This window comes from Python bivittatus, unplaced genomic scaffold (genome assembly GCF_059951505.1).
Source record: "Python bivittatus isolate LINGU-HERP-01145 unplaced genomic scaffold, Pbiv_v1 ctg000080_np1212, whole genome shotgun sequence".
Lineage (NCBI taxonomy): Eukaryota > Metazoa > Chordata > Lepidosauria > Squamata > Pythonidae > Python > Python bivittatus.
Window position 1 is genome coordinate 76,720,859 of NW_028277035.1, and position 16,225 is coordinate 76,737,083.

Below are 16,225 nucleotides of genomic sequence, written 5' to 3' on the forward strand. Positions count from 1 at the left end.
GTTTGAATAGGTTATTCCAGAGGGCAGGAATAATATATTCAATATGATATATCAGGAAGTATATCATCTTCAGATATACTTCCTGGGTCTCATCAGATGATACCATTTAATGGATGGGACCTTTCTGTCTGATCTTACGGGATGAGCAGAAACAAGAGGAGAGACAAAGTCTATCAAATAACTAGGCCCATGCTATGTAAGGCTTTGTAGGTGATAACCAGCACCTTTAATTGCACTCTGGTAACCAGTACAGCTTACACAAGCCTACTGGTAAGCAGTGCAGTTTGTGAAACAGACATATTACATGGTAATATTGTAGCATGCCTACAACTGCTTCCACTGTTGCATTCTGGACCAGCTGAAATGTCCAAGTAGTCCACAACAGCTTTCCCATATAAAGCACATTGCAGTAGTCCACAATCTGAAGTAACCAAGGTGTGAGTGACCATGAGAAGGACCTCCCCATTCAGCAACAGGTAAAGTTGGCACACATGATGAATCTGTGCAGAATCCTTCCTGGCCACAGCTGCCACCTGCTCTTCTAGCAGGAAGCTGTGAGTCCAGGAACACTCCCACATTGTGAACCAGTTTTGTCTGCAGAAGTACAATCCCATTCACAAGAGATGAAACAAGAGATGGAAAGTCCCTGGATCCAGAGAGCTCTTGCATCCACAGCTACTCCAGTCTTGCCAGGGTCAGGCTTCCTCATCTAGGACCCTCTGCTTTCAGGCACTTGGATAAGACCTTGATAGAATAATTTGGTTAGACAGTGATCCAGATATACAGCTGAGTATCTGCAGGGTACTGATAATACCTCACCCATGCTGAAAAACCACCTCACCCAGTGACTTAATGCAGCATTAGTATCAAATTTGTATGGAGATCTCAGCCTTTCTCCTGAATATATAGGGCAATTAACCCTTATGGAAGCCAAATCAACAGTAAAGGAACGAAGTAGGGACAAGGATCATCAGAATGATCTTGCCACTATTCCTGAATTTTATCACCAAATGTTAGATTGCCACAAACTCTCTACATAGTACTGACAATTAGCACCTGCATTAAACACACACAAATATACCGAGCACTTTATTTTATAAAAGTATAATATAATATTGTATAAAATTGGTGAGTTGTTAAGAATTGATTATGAAAAAAATTCATAGACAACACTAAGTTCCTTACAACTGCATGAAGTTAATCAAAGTCTTTCTAGAATAAGTTGGAGGGATTATAATGAAATCTATACTGTCATGCACCTGGCAATGCTATTTATTTACTTATTTTGGTGGGAAGGTTGGAGAAACCCAGAAAAATTACATAAGTCTTTCAAAATCAATTAAAGATTATTAAAGGATAAAAAAGTTGCCTGTACTTTTCCCTTGAAAGGTACCACGCAATAAATTAATTCTATTTTTATTCTTAGCCACAAGATTTATTACAGAAAAGCATTGGAAAACAGAACTACTTTTCTGGAGCAATATAATTTAAAAGTATGGGAAATCACACAGCAGCAGAAGAATCTTTTAATTAAGATGGCCTAATTGAAATTGAGTCAATTTTTAGTTAAACAAACATGCTAATTCCTAAGAGATTACTTGATCTATGCAAATGTGTTCTTGAACAGAAGTATCAGATATGGATGTTTAAAGTGACTGTATCTTTCCTTAAGTTACAAATGTATTTATATATAATCACAAATGAGATTTTATTTTGTTCTTGTGTGGCTTCCGTTATGTGGCTTATTTATTCATTCATTCATTTTATTCCTTAAATCTTGTTTTCTTGATCACTATATGCTTAAATTAAAACAATAATATTAATGAGTTAATAGCCACTGCAGAACTCTTCCTTCATCCCTTCCCTCAGGGATGAAGCCCCCAGAACTGACTCAAGCAAAACAGAAGGTGGCTCCCCCCCACTTTTTTTTTTAATTCTCTTTTGTGCTGAGTGGAGGAGAAGGAATTTTTGTTGCTGCAGGACCAGTAGTAGCTCAGATCACAGCAATGATTTTATTTCCTTGTTCTCAAGTGAAGACAATCAGCCATTGCCTTTGAAATGCTTCTGAGAGTTCTGAGACCTGTGCATCAGGTTATAGAACAAAGATGTGTAAGCTTTAAATCACTTTTTTTATTATTTCAAGATCATACAAGCATGTAAAGGATATCTTGCACTATCCACTTATTTAATACACAAACTTGCATGGGTATGTTACAAAGAGATATTCATGCTCATAAATCATAGATCTGAAAAGGGCATTAGTTGAGCATCCAAATTTATTATAACACATTCTGGGAATCTTTACTGCATGGGAACAGTAAGATGTAGAGATAGATAATTTGAAATCAGAATAAAGTTGCTTATATTTATGCACACAATGCAAAGCTTCTGTTACTGTGCATAGTGTGTTCATTAAGTGTCCATACCGAAGTGGAAGATACTGTGTTCCTGTTCCATTTTCCAGCAGCTACCAACATTCCCTCTATCATATCTTCCCTTGAATTCAAATACATCAATTAAATGAATGCCAACTTCACTGGGCATCAGACTGAAATGTTGATAAAAATACAGGCTTATAAGGGAGTGAGAAGAAGGGTTAGAGCTTTTCTGTCAACCAAAGTCTCTGGTACCAGCCATAAAAACTTTTACTGTAGTGACACTTTTGATCAAGAACACCTGTTGCTTGCTAAACTGGGGATTTTTGAAAAATCACATAGGAATCTAAGGATTTATTGCATTACATTAATGAACAAACTATTAAATTACTTTAAAGGATTATAATCTTTTTTCCCAAAACATATACTTTTAAAAGGGCTTAGACTGACTTTTCCTCTTCATTTGTTTTAATTTAGGCATTCCATAGTCCAATAATGTAATTGATGATATAGTTACCCTGCCACAATTACATACATACAGTGTTGTTGCTAATTTCTCAGCTCGTTAATCAGATTTTCCACAAGCAAAACTGGCTCCAGGCAAACCTATCAATTTGTAGGGAACACATTTACTCAAAACAAGACACCGTTCAACATTTTCCTATACAGAAATGCTTCCAGTGCACTAGACCAGTGTTTCTCAACCTTTGCAACTTTAAGATGTGTGGACTTCATGCTGACTGGAGAATTCTGGGAGTTGAAGTCCACACATCTTAAAGTTGCCAAGGTTGAAAAACACTGCACTAGACAATACTTCTTTTTACACTGTGCCTCAGTGTTAAGCTGCAGGCTTTGACCAAATTTGCCATGACAATACTGACAAAATACTATACATTCACCCAGTAAATCAGGTTACGAGTCTTCACTGATTGCATTTCTGTTTAAATAACAGTAATTATTCCCAAATGTACATCTATGCAAGTATAAAAGTTATATAGCTTTATTTTGGTATGATTATTTTGGTATTTGTTCAACATTAGTGATTCATTAGTGGACACCCAAAATTTAACAATGATTTAATGCTAATTTTTGTTCTCAAGTTTGTACAATTTCTTTACTGGTACTCTCCTAGCCATGGGTAAAATGTTTGTGGTTATAATTGCAGCTAGCTGAGCTCGACTGATCTTAAAAAGCTAAGCATGATTGGATCTGGTCAGTGCTTGGGTAGAAGATCACCGGAAAGTCCCAGGGCTATAAGATACACAGGGGGAAAAAGTGGGATGAAGGCAATGCAAAACACTTCTATATTCTTGGCAAGAAAACTACATGGATGTGTCCACTAAATCACCAGAGACACTCAACAGTCTTTACCATGCCATCTATAGGGCACTGGTTGGAGAAGTATGAGTTACACGTTCAACCTATTTTTACATCAATATTGGTCCTGTATTCTACCCTTTCTAAAACTTTTCAGAAAGACTAAAAAATAAATCAATAACTTCTGTCACCAACAGCTAAACTGAATGATGAAACAGGTATCTCAACTTCTGGAAATACTTCAAACTTTAACACTTGGGTTGAATGTAAATAAAATTAGTGTCATCGTTCTGAACAGATCTGTGTAGGCATTCAGTCAGTACAAGAAGTAGCTTTTATACTAGCTCTATGTTTTAATTTTCAATCAATGCAAGCCTAAAATATGTTCCTCTCTCAGATGCTAATACTAAAAATTAGTTAAGAAAGAGTTAATCCTATATTGTTTTTAATATGTCAAACTCAATGCAGTACAGAAATGCTTACTGTAGTCATTTCCACTGACCAAATGTTACAGGGGCTTGGAATGTGAAAGGATGAAAAGATTAGTCTGCAATGTGCCTTTCTGTTGTTGTAATATTTTTAAAAAATATGCAGCCAATCTAACGCTAATCTTCAGGCTACTGCTCGAGTTTCCAAAATAACTGCTCCTATTTCTTCAAGCAAGTACAGAAAAATAAGCAGTGGATCAAAACTAAACAAGACACACATTATCCAAGTCCTGAAAAAGCATCAGCAGAGATCCATGATGAAAATATTACTCCTCTGTGTCTGAAAATAACAAGGAATATGCTCTGACTGAGTCAAAATAGCGAAGGCTCTCCTGCTGTTGAAATTTGGAAAAACATATTGAAAATAGCTCTCATAACTACCTGCTTGATCTCTCAAAAAAGGGGATTGTTTTTCAATGTAAACAATCTGTCCAACTTCAGTTAACATACAATGTGCATTTGTATTTATTTGCCTCAGGATTAGGCTCTGCCCAACTCCAAGGCATCTCTGGGCAGTTCCCAATTTAAAGCAAACACAAATATACAAAATACAGTATACAAAATAAAATAGAATATTCAAAATAAAATATATATTGAAAGTCAACATTTGTCCAGACAATCCATTATATCTGAAACACATCTAACAAGGGGATTTTATTTTTTATTTATTTATTCATCATATTTGCATAGCCACCCATCTCACAAAAAGTGACTCTGGACGGGGTCTTATATACCCTACCTCAAGGCCTGGGAGAACAATCAAATGTTAGTGAAGATGGGAGAGGGAAAAAAGGAAATTTTAACACTTATCAAATATCTCCATGTTTTGAAAGAATGGGGAAATACACATACAGGTAGTCCTCACTTAAAGACCACAGTTGGGACCAGCAACTCTGTCGCTAAGCAATGCAATCCTTAAGTGAAGCATCATGTGACCATGCCTGACTTATGTCAGTTCCACTGTGGTTATTAAACCAATTGTTATGTCGTTAAGTGCAACATCACATGACTGCAACCTGCAACTTACTGCCAGCTTCTCCATTGACTTTGCTTGTCAGAAGCCGGCTATGAAGCTTGCAAATGGTAATCACGTGACCACAGGATGCTGAGACCATTGTAAATGCACTCTGGTTGCAAAACATCTGAATGCCAATCATGCGACTGCAGGGAAGCTGCAAAAGTCGTAAGTTTGAGGAACAGTTGTAAACCTACCTTTTCAGCACCATTACAAATCTGAACGGTCGCTAAGCAGGGCAATTGTAAACTGAGGACTACCTGTACTTATAATTGAGACAAATATGAAAATGTGCATCTGTCACCAAAACTAACAAATCTTTAGTTACACTATAGAGACATTTGCTAGGAAATGCTAATATTTTGACAAAAGAAAGCTGCCTATGAAGCCAAGGCATAAAATGATTTTTTTCTGAAAAACTGTTAATCAAATCACATGTACTTTAAATAGATGCAATCCAGAGGGATATAAAAAGAGTTTTTACTAAATGCTGTTTTTCATGCAAAACATTCTTACAATCAAGTTGAGCACTACCTTTATCAGTAGCATGAAAAGGAAGGCAGGGAATTTTAATTGGAGTTTGGAATTAACAGGAATGATAGGGGCCTTTAAACATTTGCACTCCTTGAGTTTTAGTGGAAATCAGGTTTCCTACACCTGCAATTTGCGTAGGAAAAACCTAAGTGCTGCTCTGTGTGTGTGTGTGTATGTAGATGCCTTAACCACTACACCAAACTGGTGTGGGGGGGTGTGGGAGTGTGTGGGTGTATACACACACACACACACACATATTGAAAGTGGGAAGTGATCTTGACTTCAGCTGCAGAAAAGGAGAGGAATTAAAGGTTCTCACGCCCTACAGCAAGTTCCTGAACTGAACTGGGTACTCTGATATCCAATATATATGCAGTTCAACCCACTCTGTTTGGAAAGAAGCATTTCAGTTCTACCAACTAAAATGGAATTTGAGTCCATTCCCCTAAAAATCCCTGTGGTGGATGACATAATAACTGAGAAACTCATTAAATGGTGTTCTACCACTTTTTTTGTCCATTTTTTTAAAAAGCTGAGCAGAAGAAGTTCAAGCAGTAAAATCCTCTTCCTTAATTTTTTTTTATTCAACATAGCTCTTCCCAAGCTATATTTTATTCATCACATTCCATACATATTTTATCCTAACAAATTTGGATTTTTTAAGAATCACACCTACTTACAGAATATTCTTGACAATTCCTCATGGATCTTGCTACATATTTATATCTTTCTGCGTAGGTCTCAGGAATAGAAACTGTTTTCTCAGAATTTATTCATAAAATACAAATCCTCCAATGAGTCCATAGATTGCAGTTCAAGTCTTATTTTTCAATATTCCTGTTGCATAAATATGAATGGCAAATTGCAGGCAGCTTTTTCAAAATATCTCTCAGATTGCTGTTTGTTAATTTGTCTTTGAAATGAAAGGATAGAGTCTTTTACCAGGTAAGACATTCATGCATTATTTGAGGTGGCAGAAATGAACAATTATTTTGATAACTGTGTCTTTCCATAGTTAAGGAAATATTTCAGAACCATAATCTGTATTAAACTTGCTCACATGAGTAGCCAACCCTAATTTAAACACCTGGAACCTACATGGGAATTTATCTTGTGTCAACACTAGTATGTGCTGTTGGACAAAACATTAAATAACCTATAAAATGTAATATGGAAAATAATTGTAATTGCCGATTCAAAATGCACAGTGACTGAATTTAATAAATGATCCTGCATATCACAACATATCAAACTGTATTTTTTTCTTCTTCTAATACTTCACACTTTTATTGGGAATATATCAACTGATATTGGATTAAGCCATCCCACTGAGTGGCAAGTTTTACAGTTGCATTAAGAAACCTGGCAATCAATTTACTTTGTTCTGCCAAGGACATAACAATAAATCTGCTGTATTGCTTTTATATACTGATTGAATATCATGGACAACTACACTGTTACAAACAGAGATGTGAAAATCGTGGTCTATTCTAATTCAATAGGTTTTATTTTGGAAAGTTTGGTTCACAATGAAAAAACCTCTTGAGTATAAAAACTATAGTAAAGAAACTAGAAAACAATAGAAGAGAATATATGTAGCTCAGGGTTCAACTGTGGAGTCCTTGGTTCTCTCTGAGTTTGGTTGGTTGGTTGCTTGCAGACGTTTCATTACCCAATTAGGTAACATCATCAGTGCTCATCAGTGCCCATCAACTGCACAAACTAGAAAATGGTTGTTTACCAACTTATTTGTAAGTATATAAAATAACTTTTACACTTTTTGTTTATTGCTTAACTAAGTATTTTTCAAAAACTAAATTAAAAATAAAAACAATTGATTTACTATCTACACTGGTATGGTGTATTCTGATCTAATGAGGTTTACATTGATTTTTTAGAAGATCTGTTTTGCCATTCACAATTTCCTAATATGTAAAGTTTTTACATGCAACTGCATTTTATCTATTTATCATAAAATCTAGGAAGCATAATTTTCAACATAAATTTCCCAAACACGCTATACAAATTTCCCTAATACCCTTCTTTACACCGAATTTCTTCAGTGTAACTTTTTTCAACGCATGCAAAACAGAAAAATTTGAAAACGTTTGTTTTGCTATATTAATGCTCCAAAGTGTGTTAGCAAGACACTTATTTGCACTAATAATTTTTAAATAGCTGCCAAACTGAAAATCTGGGCAATGGGGCTTAAAGCAAATTATTCCCTTAAGACCATATAAGATCATCAAGTTAAAGTTTATTAAATTTATTTACATCTGAATACAATGTATAGTGCTATAACATAAACACAGTATTCATATATTTTTAAATTATCTTAATTAACACCAAATATGGGAAATAAATTCCTTGTAGATTGTAGGATTAGTTTCCTTCACTACTCCCTAATTCTTGTGTTCTGAAATGTTAAGTGGTGAAATAAATTAACTACATTGTAGCTGGATGATCTAGTTGAGAAGTGAATTAAGGAGAAACACATGCTTTCTTCCACTACTTAAATCCCACTGATGTGGATTTTGTAAAATTTTGCTTTGCAAGCCATTGCCTCACTTATAAGCAACCTCTTTGGGTTGAGCTCTAGAGAATAACACTTACCAATCCTTGTATCAAAGTCACAAGGATCCTTTTTGTCTATGGTAGGTGGCTTTCATTATTCAGGTGAACAGTCAAGGATCTACTAGCTTATTTTTGGTGATCAGGATGTCTCTACTATTGTCATTGTCCTAATCCATCTTGCACACAGATTTTGGATTTTTTCCTCTTTTTTTTGGTATAATTTATTAAAGATTTTTTTAAAAAAAGAAAGATAAAAACTAATACAAGCTAATATAAAATGAGAAAAGGAAAAGAAGAAGAAAGAAATCAAAGAGAAAGCTACAAGTGCAAGAAAGGGAAAAAAAGTAAAAGAAAAATAGAAAAGAAAAAAACCACAAATAAGTAGCTTCTGATCTTTACAGCAGTTATGGAGTAAACTGGTACAATTACAGGTAGTCCTTGACTTATGAACGGTTGTTTAACAACTGTTCGAAGTTATAACAGCCTCAGAAAGGGTGCTTTTGTGATGGAATGTATCTATGAAGAGGAGAGTGATGTGGGAGATCAAGGCTATCAGGAGGGATGGGGTGTATTTCAGCAGGGGAAAGGAGACAAAAGACAATTCAGCCTGCAAGAGAAATGGCTGACGCTTCAGTGGTTCGAGTCCAGCCTTCGCGTTAAACAGGGTGAGCTCCTGTTTCCTCCCCAGTTCCTGTCAACCCAACAGGTCGAAAACTCACATGAGTAGATAAATGGGTACTCTCACTCCGGTGGGAGGAAAAATGCTGGCAGCACCTGGGAAAGGAGTCGGGAGCAGTTGCTGGTAAAACGCGAAACCGCGCTCGCCCGAAAAGGGCGCGAAGCAACGGAAACCCCGCCTCCTGCGCTTGCCAGCTGGGCTCTGCTCTAGGAAGGAGGCTCTGGCAAACCACTTCCGAAACACTTGCCTTGAAAATTGCAAGGACTCGTCCAAGCAGTCACTGCAGAGTCAGTAATGACTGAATGAATGATTAAAAAAAAAAAAAAGAATCTCCCAGGGTATATCCACTAGTTGCTGTAGTATAGATTTAGTTTGGCAAGATTCTGTCTATAAGGCAAATAAAGGAACTGTACTCGACTGGACAGTTTCATCATTGTTCTTAGCCTGAGCCTGACAGCTTTACAGCCCGTAAAGCACTTCTGGCCATCATAAAACATCATGCCACCCCCCCCAGCATCACATGACCGCATTTTGGGCACTTGGCAACCAGCTCATAGTTACAACTGGTTGCCAAGCACCTTGCAACTGTGTGATCGCCATTTGCAATCTTCTCTGCTGGCTTCCCCGGAAAGTCAATGAGGAAGCCAGCGGGGAAAGTTGCAAGCAGAGGGGATGGAGGAAGCTGAAATCCTTCTGTGGGCTTCAGGAATGGAGCTGAAATCTTCAGGATTTGAGCTCTATTCCTGCAGCCCACCGAAGGATTTTCCCCTCCATGCACAGAGAGGAAGGGAAACCCTTCAGTGGGCTGCAGGAACATTTGAGATTGAAAGGGCTGCCTGCCAGGAGGATTTCAGCTCTGTCTTCTGAAACCATCCAGAAGGCAGCCCTTTTACTCTCAAAGAGCTGCCTGCCAGGAGGATTTCAACTCCGCGCAGAGCTGAAATTCTTCACCAGGCAGCTCTTTCACTCTGTCCACTTAACAACCCGGGAGATTGCTTAATGACCGCAAACAGGAATGCCCGGATTGTGGTCGTTGAGCGAAGCAGTCACATGGGTGTCTTGCTTAATGATCACTTCACTCAACATTCAAGATTCCAGTCCCAATTGTGGTTGTTAAGCGAGGATTACCTGTATAAATTTACCTCTTACTCTATGGTTGCAACATAACCCTTCTTTCTATAATCTATTCTGTCTAATCAACAAAACCATAAATCATAAGTTCATTGTTTTTTGTGTTTCACGCAAAATGTCTATAAGGGGTTTCCAGACAGATTTTTGATTTTTTCCAAAATATATAACTGTCCTTGACTTCAAATACAAATTGTTAGCCATTTTTTCATGCCTAGTCTTTGTGCTAGCTTTCCTTGTTTCCTATTTGTTGGCTTGACTAATCTCTGATTTAACTAGAGGCTGATTTAGGAGTAATTTGTCTTAGTGCTAAACTCCGTTATTAAGGCCAGAACCCTCATTTTTCTCTTTACTTACCAAATTGTCCTCTTACTAGAAGTGATCCTCCTAAGGATCTTGAGAATCCTTCACTTATCGCCTGACACAGCACCCACTGAACCCCAATCCTTGCATATCTTGTGACAGGACTTGGCTGCTAATCCGTTTTGCATGTTTTGGTGATTGGCAGAAAGCACATCATTAGTCTGAGTTTCTAACATTAGAACTAAAGGCATTAATAGCCAAATGTGATATTCTCCCCTAAGTTATTGTTATTGCTAACTATTTTAATCATTTTTTTCTGGACATCATTCTTAAAAGTATCTAAACTCAGGCCTGAGATATTTTGCCTAGCATAAGCAAAGATTACACTTACAAAAATGGTTAGAAATGCAGTTCTCACTGTGCCCCAGGTTGTCCCATCACAAGAAAATAAAATTTTAAAAATGCAAAATTGTTTGAGCGTTGTGTGTGTGTGGGTGTGTGTGGGGGGGTGGGTGTGTATAGGATGTTCTTTGTACACACACATATATAGGATACTGTTTGTACACACTGTGCAAAATCACATCATGGTGCCCAGGATAGGAAAAGGTTGTACACAAGAGCTCTTTTCACGAAATACATCTTGTGAATGTAAGAATCTCTAGATTCTGTTGTCCTTTCCTCTGCACAGCCTTCCATAAGGCAATGGATCTGAATTCACCTTGGAAGATACAGCTTCAAGCCCACCCCATCTGGACCTGAACGATGGAGCTCACTCCAGTAATTCCCTCCCAGCCCAATTTACTTCAAGGCTGCTGTTTTACAGATCAAAATTGGGTGAGCTCCCTGCCCACAAGAAAACCATCTTTGCTCTTTGAAAAAGGCAGGATATAATAAAATAATTATTAAAAAACCTCACTATATTCTAAATATGTTGGACCATTCACACCCTCACCTAACCAGCATGGCCAAGTCCGTCTGGTTATGCTGCTGAAATGATGGTAGATATTTTCCAATGTTATCTGAAGATGACTGGATTTCAGAAGCTTGCCCCAGGATGCTCTAAACAATTTTTGCTACAGAATTCACATGTATGTGCCCATGTACCCATATTCACATGCTGTTACGGATTCAGATTCATAAAATGCCACACAAAAGATCCGTCACAGATGAAAATTAAACAACTGTGTACCCCATGTAGTATTTTTCCATTCTGTCCCTATACTTTCTCAAGCTACTCAGCAACAATCCTTTTGTTAATCTAATGAGAGGCTCTCTCATGGCCCAAGAACATTCACTAAATAATTATTAAGCTCTGGAGGTAGAGGGTTTTTTTTTTTCCCCTCCCTTTTTGCAGGAGTTGCAGTTCAATAAAATGCTTTAAGTTGATTGGCTTGAATGCCTAATTCCCTTACAGGGACACAGAGCTTTTGGACTGGTTAGAAATCTTTTACCAGGCAATGAAGTAGAGATGCAACAGCCCAGCCAATTAAAAAACAACAACAACACCCTGCAGAAGGCTGTGTATGGTTAGTACTGCCCTGCAAAGGCCTAGAGGAAAATCAAGTTCATAGTCACCAGGCTGCAACCTCTACTGTATCCTTTTAAGAGTTGCTATGTAGAAACCCCTCTATCATTGCTTTTTTTCTATGTACAAAAGAACAGCTCAGGAGGGTAGTCCTGGGTGCAAAATTAGCGACAGGCCCTAAGCGTTTCAGATTCCTTCACCCTGTAGATATTGTAGGAAGAGAACGGGGTGGCAAAAAAGTTTTTTGGATTAATGCATTTTATTAACATTCATTATTTTAAATTATTAACATTTTTCATAAAGTTTGTTTGCTGGAAAAACCGCTTCTGGACTCTTGACTTTTTTTCTCCACTCTGTAAACCATTTTTTTTTCCTGTTAATTTTTATGATAGCAGTCAGGCTAACTGCAGGGAGACCACAAGGACTGCAGAAGTGTAACAACCCCTCAAATGGAGTAACAGATGGCTCAGATGAAGAACAGACCTAGCTTCTGTGGCCCACTCCTTCCAACAGAAAAGGAATCTCTTTCTTTCCACAGGAATGCAAATCACACACATACAGCGAAAAGCTGTGCCTTGAGAAAAGGGCTACAGCATTTATAAATTAACCAGGAGTTTAAATCCAGACGCTGAGTTTCACCTCAGCTGTAAATTCTAGGGCCTGTAACAACAACAATGAAAAAGTCACCACCACATAGATATGCCACTTATCTGTTTTTTCACATTTCCATTACTATCTTTATCTTATCCGGGCAGACCCAGCAGCTGCTGCACCTTTTCCGATAGCAAGAGGCTAAAGCAGCCCAGTCTGCTGTTCATTTTTCAGGAAAGCATCTTTCGAGAAGGGGGTTCTTGTCCTCCACCCTCCCTCCCCTTCGGAAGGGTCACTTACAGGCAGTGGCTTCCAAAGGAGCAAGGCGTGAGCACTGGAATTCTAAGAGCTTCCATCTTTGCCCCCTTCCTGCTTTCGGTGTTCCGCAAAGCCCTTGCAGAAGAGTCAAAGTCAAACCAAGTCCTGGCACTGGATGTGTCACTAGGGGTGGCCCTTGATAAAGGCCTTGGCAACTCCAATCCCAACAGAGCTCAGGGCTCCAAGGGTTCCTGAGTGTCTCTGCATTAGCAGACCTGTTTAATCCAGCACCTACCTGAATAGGAGACAGAAAATATTTCATTGAAACCAGACATGGAAAAGAGGAAGAAATAGTGGAGCTGATGAGACATTAACCATTTCCTGAACCTGTAGGCAAAACACAAATCCAACAGTCTGTTTTGCTCTCCAGCTACTGCACACGCACATTCCTATACATGTACAGATCCTATACATACATATCTCTAGCAGCACTGGCAGAGAACATAAAATTAGAGCAATTTTAAGTATGGGGAAGAGGGGAAGAAAACAACTTGACCAGCATATAATAGGTTTAAGCATCTATTATTTATACACCACTGACTACTGACCCCTTTAGCCTCATTTTCTTCACATATTTTTCCAATGGACACAGGAGAAACCATCTGATGTGAACAGCTGAATCCCATGTGTTTCCATTCATATCCCATGAATTGAATGTATATGTACACACTGAATGTGTATGTGAATGAAACAGATAATGGCCATAATTTCTTGATTCTTATTAAAGACAGGTTTTGTTCTTACAAATCATGCTTTAAGTCTCCAGTTTAATTTATGGTAATCCAACACTGCCATACGGCTCAGTTAAGCATTAAACTTGCTTTAATCACCATTCCATGGATCTCACTGTGTTTTATGGGAGTTCCCCTAATGCTATATTGATTTGTACTTGATATTGTAGATTAATGAATCTAGGTTATTCTTGCAATCATTAACAACATTGATTTGAATCACTAATCAGCACTTCAGAGGGTCACAGATAGAATGGAAAAAGCATAATTGAGAAGGAGACCTAGCCAATCTATTTCACTAGGCGCAGCAGCCTTTTTTCCAAATGGGATTTCAAAGGATTGAACTGTTATCAGGAATATTATTAACTGATAATATTAAAAAACTAAATAATAATAATAATAATAATAATAATAATAATAATAATAATAATAATAATAATACTGTGTTAAACAGAAATCTACAAAGAAACCACATGCACCCAGACAAACAGGGAATAACAGGGCTTGTATTATTTCTGCTATTTGCTATTATATTGACATTTTAATTTTGCTAGCTGCTCAGAGTCACTTTTACAAGACAGGAGGCCATGGAAATCTAACAAATAAATATCAGTCAATCAGTCCTGGGACTGCCTCTTCTCCTACCAGTCTTATTTGCTCCTTAAGATCTGATGGAAAGGCCCTTTTCTATATCCTAAATGTGGTGGAGGGGCAGTTCAAGGGAATGAGAGAAAAAACCTTTCTAATTTGTAGAACTCCCTGCCTCGAAAGGCTGGATTGGCAAAACTTTACTAATGTTTTCTTATCTGATCCACAAATAATTTAACGTTGACCTCGTATTATGTTTTTGCTAGTGTATGTCCTTGCCTTTACTATGTAACATTTTTTATTTTCATTTTTTTTCAATATCATTAGCTGGCATTGGTTTTAATAGTTGTTTAGCCAGCCTGAATGAATAAACAAATAACATGAATGAATGAATGAATGAATGAATGAATGAATGAATGAATGAGCATTGAACAGCATTGGTCATGCTTTTGGATGATCTCTGGTGTGGGCGGGATGGTGGTTGTGCATCCATCCTTGCCTTACTTGACCTCTCGGTGGCTTTTGATACCATCAACCATGGTATCCTTCTGAACCAACTCAGAGAATTGGGGGTGGGTGGCACAGTATTGTGCTGGTTCGCCTCCTTTCTCCAGGGTCGGTTCCAGTCAGTGGTGACTGGGGAGGAGAGATCCCACCCCTGCCCCTGCCCCCACCCCCTGCTATGTGGGGTCCACAGGGGTCAGTGCTGTCACCTCTCCTATTTAACATCTACATGAGACCACTGGGTGAGCTCATCCATCACCATGGGGTGAGGTATCATCAGTATGCTGATGATACTCAATTGTACATCTCTGCCCCTGGTGACTTAAGCAATGCTGTGGGCATCGTATCTTGGTGTCTGGAGGCTGTGAGGATCTGGATGGGGAACAACAGGCTTCAACTAAACCCTGGCAAGACTGAGCGGCTTTGGGTTTTGAGCCCCTCTGGTTCTAGGATTTTGCCATCTTTGGTACTGGATGGGGTCACACAGCCCCAAAAAGACCCTGTACACAATCTGGGGGTCCTCCTGGACTCATGACTCCTACTCAAAGAGCAGGTGGCAGTTGTGGCTAGGAGGGTCTTTGCGCAACTTTGGATTGTACGCCAGTTGCACCCATTCCTAGATCAGAGGGACCTACTCACAGTCACTCATGCCCTGGTCACCTCCCAGTTGGATTACTGTAATGTGCTCTACATGGGGCTGCCCTTGAAGAATATCCGGAAACTTCATCTGGTGCAAAATGCAGCGGCATGAGCAGTTATGTGAGTTTCTAGTAGAACACACATTACGCCTCTGCTTCATGAGCTGCATTTGGTTACCAGTTTGTTTCTGGGTCCAATTTAAGGTGCTAGTGTTGACCTTTAAAGCCCTTCATGGCATGGAGCCAGGCTATCTGAGGGACCCCCTCGTCCCGATTTCATCTGCCCATCCTACAAGATCCAGCAGAGAGGGCATGTTACAGGTTCCATTACCTAGGGAGGTACATTGGCAGGCCCCAGGCGGCAGGCCTTTTCTGCTGTGGCGCCTGCGCTGTGGAATCTTCTCCCCACAGAGGTGAGACTGGCCTCATCATTGTTGAGCTTCCAGAGGTCCCTTAAGACTTGGTTATGCCAGGGGACAGGGGAATTAGTGAGGTGGCTCCCTTATTTTTAACTTCCTTTTATTCTCTATTTTATTTTGTTTTATATATTTTTAATATTTTTAGCTTTGTTGTACACTGTCCAGAATCGCCTGTGGTGAGATGGGTGGCTATATAAATTGATTTAAATCAAATTTAATAAATAAATAAATAAATAAATGGGGGTGGCAGGAGGAATCCAACTGCAGAAGAGGCTGCTTAGAGAGTATCTGTCTAAAAGAATGCTTAAACTTAGATCCTAGTCATTATTTTAAAAGAAGAAAAACAAAGAGGAGGGGGAATGTGTCACAAAGTGAAAAAAATAAATAAAACAACATTGTCACAAAGTTCATAGGTGTACTCTTCAAAAGTTCTTGGCTGGGACCAATGACAGCTATAAGTGGAACTACAGCCTTCTTCCTTGGGCTGTGAGAACAGGG

General features: G+C 38.6%; 1 protein-coding gene across 7 annotated transcripts in view; it reads right to left on the bottom strand.

The window, feature by feature from the left end:
* MITF (melanocyte inducing transcription factor) overlaps positions 1-16,225 on the bottom strand; it is a 150,945-nt gene that overhangs the window by 60,809 nt on the left and 73,911 nt on the right. Inside the window, exon 1 of one of the 7 annotated variants that reach the window (XM_007432698.4) lies at positions 12,830-12,854. The exons of the other annotated variants lie outside the window; for them this stretch is intronic. The gene's annotated coding sequence lies outside the window, so the exon portion shown is untranslated. Of the gene's footprint in view, positions 1-12,829; positions 12,855-16,225 lie in introns of those variants that run through there. 7 annotated transcript variants of the gene reach the window in all.